Raw genomic sequence first — 5,510 nt, forward strand, 5'->3', positions numbered from 1 at the left:
AATATATACAAGAGTATCAATGCATATGGTTTTACATTTAATTAATACATGAGAATGTACCCAATTTCCAAATATAGACATATAAAACAAAAACACCCTTTTCTCTCAACCAATGTCCCAAGTTTTCCCACGTTTAAATGACACATACACACACACTAGCCTAAGCTAATCAAAGAACCAAATTAAGGACATTTATTATGTTTCGCTTCAAGGCTTGTAATGTGCTAAAATTATGAACAAAGTGGGTTAATTGTAGGCTCAAAGTTGGCTAACAAAGGTTCATAAAAGGTAGGCTATTTGAGTGAGTGAGCTAATGAAACAATGGCCTCAATTATATCAGTACATGAATACAAGGAATAATGGACATATAGAATTAAATAAATCAAAGATTACAATCATAGGAAGAGAATAATGCACACAAGAAAGGAAAATAAGTGGTTATAAGATGTAACCATGCAATTAAGGCTCAAGTCTCACAAGGTTGTGTGTTCTTAGCTCAAAACTCATGTTTCACAATGTATATATAATTCAAGCAAGTTCAATGAAAAGTTTTCACTCAAATTAATTGGAATGTCAATGCCCTATAGATAATTTTCTCAAAAAATTTTATTATTTTGACTAAGCTTATTACGTATATATATGCAAAATTAAGAAAACACGAGTAAAAATCCTAAAAACCTAAAATGAAATGCACAAGTGTTGGGATTAGAAATTTGTCACCCAAAATGCCGATTGGTCGGACGACCTCCCCACACTTGAAAGTTTGCACTGTCCTCGGTGCATTCTGAGATGAGTAAGGGGGTACGGCGACACTCCGAGTTGCTACCTTCAGCTGGTATATCAACCGGTGTTGCGTGTGCTTTCTTCTGCTTCTGTTTTTGCTTATGACAAAACATCCCGAAAATATAAAACAGGGTAAGAAGACAAGTAAATGCAAAAGCAAGGAAGCATGCAATGTTGGAATGAGGTAAATCACTAGAATAGGGTGAATGAATTAATGTGACATTAATGGAAAATAGGTGTGTGGGCCCTAAATTGCGCGGTTTAGAACACACGCACACTAGCATAAAAAGCCTTGCCACGATTTACACAAAATAAGCATGCATTTCACTCATTCTAGTGTGCTTGAAATACTTTAAACTTGTAGGCTAAGACAACCAAACAAACGATAAAGAAGCATGAAAGCATTTAAGCAAATATATAACATATGGATGCATATGATCAAGAAGCACAATGCATTAAGGTAAATACACAACATCCATCAAGAAATTGCCTAATCAAAGAAAAGAATTCAAATCACATGGTGGCCAAGTCATGCAATTCAAACGGACATAAAAAGCTTGAGGGCAATTCTCATGTACTTGGTATCCACAAAACATGAAGCATTAAAAATTCAAACCAAATACAAAGTGTAACCTCAACGATGAAATCCAACAATGACAATTAGCACAATGATGTTAAACTAACATCTCATCGATGATCAGCAGCAAGAGATAGTAACCAAGATTAATAATCAAACACTTGTTATGAAAAACAAAAATTAAATGAGAGTTTAACAAACTAAACAACTAACTAAACAACTAGTTATTTAAAAGGACTGGTTATAAATGGTGTTTGGTAGTGTTGGATGAGGGGTGGGAGAAGAGAAGAAGAAAGAAGAAGGAAAGGAATGGGAATAGGATGAGAAAAGGTTATGGGAGAAGGCCATCCACACGTACGCGTCTGTCACGCGTGTGCGTGGATTGAGGTGAAATGGATGCGACGCGTATGCGTGGGTAACGCGTACACGTGCATGGAAAAATAGAGAGGGGACGCGTACGCGTAAGGCACGCGTACGCCTGGGTGATTTTGTGCCTCAGGCACAATGTTTGTGTAGTGTAGGCGCAACTCTCTGGAATTTGGCTGGGAGGTGGAATTTTGGGATCCACGCATACGCGTGGGTGATGCATGCGCGTGGATTGGTGAAAATGCTTAGGGCACGCATACGCGCGGATGGTGCTCTATTTTTCAAAAGTTTTCCATGTTTTTGCACCAAACCAAGCATTCCAAACCTCCAAATTACTACCAAAACACCATAAAACCTTATTTAACATACCAAACTACCAAATAAACTCAACAAACTAATCAAAACATGAAATTAAGCTAATTACTAATATTTACAAAAGGAAAAATGAAAAGAGTTTACCATGGTGGGGTGTCTCCCACCTAGCACTTTTGTTTATTGTCCTTAAGTTGGACTTATGGGGAGCTCCTCATCAAGGTGGCTTGTGCTTGAAGCTATCTTTGAACATCCACCAATGCTTGAATCTCCAATGGGTTCCATTCTTAAAAATTAATGACTCAAAGCCTTGATGGAGTTCCTCACGAACCATGAGCTCCCAAAATTGATTCCCCTTGTGCGATATGGGATCCCACACTTTATTTTTACACCCGTCTTGAAGTTGATCATTATTAGTCCATCCGGGTGGCAAGCAAGATGAATTCTCAATGAAGTGCCTGACAATCCTCCTAAACCCATCTAGTTGAGCACTATTCCAACCTTTATATTTCATTTTTGATGTATCAACCATAATGAGCCTTGATTTACAACGCCAACCACGAAACATCTTTCTTTTACACTTCATCCCGCAAAGTGTCCTAAGTTGACCATCCGTTTCAAGCAAGCCATATTTAAGTGGGATAAGGAAGCTAATAGAAATGAATTTTACCCACTCAAATGAAGGAGTAGATGGCAACCTAGGCAAAGACGCTTCCAAGGATCTTGACAAAGCATATCCAACTCTTGTCCTTCTCTTTCTAAGGAAAATTCTACCTCTTCACAAGTTTTCTCAAATGTAATCCTATGTTCAACAATTTCATCGAAGCCTTTTCCCTTACTCGAACTATAAATGGGAGGGTGAGAAAAATTTACCGGGGAAAGGTTCTTCATGCTCAAAGGATTCTTCACCACTAAGACTTGATGCTTGATCTTCATCACCAAGGAAACTCAATTCTTGCTCTATCCCGTCCAATTCTTCATATGGAATATGCCTTGGAGGTTGTGCACATTTCCCCTTAGCATCAAATTCAATCAACTTGGAGGGCTTTTCTTCAACTCTAGGTTCCCATGGAGGTTCCGCATCTCCTAAGTCTTCAACCACTTCTTCCGTTTCTTCAACTATTATAGCTTCCTCTAATTGTTCCAACACAAAGTAATATTTCTCATCATCCAATCTCTCCTTCATGCTATGCTCTTCCTTGGATTCTTCACATGTAGCCATGGGAGTTCCTTGAGTATCCAAGTATTAGAATGCTAACCGGTTTACCACATTGTCTAAGGCAGCCGTGAAATTTTGTATATCCCTTTTCATCTCTGCTTGCCCTTGAAGAAGAATACCAAGGAAGTCATCCATTGGAGGTTGGGGTGGATGAGAGGGTTCATTATATCGGAAGAAGGGTTCATAATAGGAAGGTGGTTCATCATAGTAAGGATGTGGTGGTTCCATGTTCTTCATTTGTTCTTCTTCTTGCTCAACACACTCCAATCCATTGTTCTCAAGTTGAGATTCTACAATCCCTTTCAAATTATCCTCTTCGGTTACTCTCCAGCAATCATCCGTGGACATGTGCTATGAGTCCCATGCATCAAACTTTTGACGGATGGTTGCTTGAAGCCGATTAATGGTTTTCTTGAGAGATGGACATTGATATTCTTCCATGGAGGGTTGTGGTGGGAGATAGAATTCATCTTGAGGTTGAAAATTTGCACACATTGGAGGTGGTTCATCTTGGTCATAGTATGGAGGAGGTGGTTCTTGGAATTATTGAGGTTGGAATGGTGGTGGTTCTATATGTGGCTCATATGGCTCGAAAGGTAGTTGGTATGGTGTATATGGGTTAGGGTCATATGGAGGTATTTGGTGGAAAGGGGCTTGTGAGTATGGTTGAGGGTTATGTTGAGGATATGGCTCATAGGCATATGGTGGTGGTTCTTGAAAGTCAAAAGGAGATTCACCATAGCCATTAGATTGATATGCATCGTAGAATGGCTCTTGTTCATAGTGCATTGGTAGGGGTTGTTGCCAATAGGATTGATCATATGCATATGGATCCTCCCACCTTTGATTGTCCTATCCTTGATGCACATTCTCATTGAAGCTTCTATTTCCTACAACATAGTTGTAATCACACTCATAGCCAAAGTGAGTATTCATGATGAAAAGAGAAATAGGAAATAAATGCTAACAAGAATTAATGAAATAAAGTCCTAAAGCTAGCAAAAACTAACAAGCAGTCTAAAAATCAAGATGTTCACAATATTCACATATATACATGATGAGGGAAAAACGATTCCACACAAACTCACCGGCAAGTGTACCGGGTTGCATCAAGTAGTAATTACTCACAAGAGTGAGGTCGATCCCATAGAGATTGATGGATTGAGCAACTTTAGTATGGTGATGAATTTAGTTAAGCGAATATTTGATGATTTGAGTGAAATTTAATTAACAGAAGTGAAATTGCAATTAAACTAAAGAGCAGAAAGGAAATTACAGAATCTTAAATGCAGAAGAAGTAAAATTACAGAAACTTAAAGTGCAAGAAATCAAAAGAGCTGAAACTTAAATTGCAAGAAAAGTAAATAACTGAAACTTAAAGTGCAAGTAATGTAAATTGCTGAATCTAAACTGCTGGGAAACTTAAATTGCATGAATAGTAAAGGAATTTGGATATTGGGAATCAAAACAGAACTGGAAATGTAAATTGCAGCGAACTAAAGAATGATCAGAGGAAGAAATTCAGAAAATAGATAAGTTAGTATTTTAGTACCAAAACAGAAATTGAAACAGACGAGTTAAAGCAGAATGAAAATTTAGACCAATTCTACAATCTTAAAAGAGAAATTGACAATTGCAGAAGAATAACAAAAACCAAAAGAAAATGTAGATCTCAATTGCTCTCTTAACAAAACAGAAAACAGGAAATTACAAATGAAATAAAAATGGGAGGAAAGCTAAGATCAGATCTCCAATTCTTCAAAATACAAAAGGGAAAGGTAAAAGATGACTTTAGATTGAAGGAATTCAGAAGAATTCTTCAATCCAAGTTCCAGATCCAAAACATAAAGTAAAAGGTTGCAGAAGAGAGAAAGTGAAAATAGAAAGGAAAACTAAAAGAGAGAGCTCGCTTTGAAATTAAATTCCTATCTATATATACACTTTCTATTTCAGGCCTTTAGCACTTCGAGTGGGCTTTTTTGTCTTGCATGAAGTGGATCAAAATGGCCATTTGTTGCAGCTTCAGGTGAACGTCGTAGCGTTCTCAAACTGAAGGTAGCATTCTTTCACCGACGCGTGTGCGTCCTTAGTGCATGCGCGTCCCTTGCGCTTTTCCCCATCGACACGGGCGCGTACTGTGCGCAAGCGCGCCCTTGAGCAGCGTTCATTAACTAAACGCTCCGTTCCCGCCATGAATGCTACGTCCGCGTGCACGCCTTGTGCGCTTGCGCGTGTATAGCAACATATCATTTC

This window comes from Arachis ipaensis, chromosome B10 (assembly GCF_059453495.1).
Source record: "Arachis ipaensis isolate K30076 ecotype BB chromosome B10, ASM5945349v1, whole genome shotgun sequence".
Classification (NCBI taxonomy): domain Eukaryota; kingdom Viridiplantae; phylum Streptophyta; class Magnoliopsida; order Fabales; family Fabaceae; genus Arachis; species Arachis ipaensis.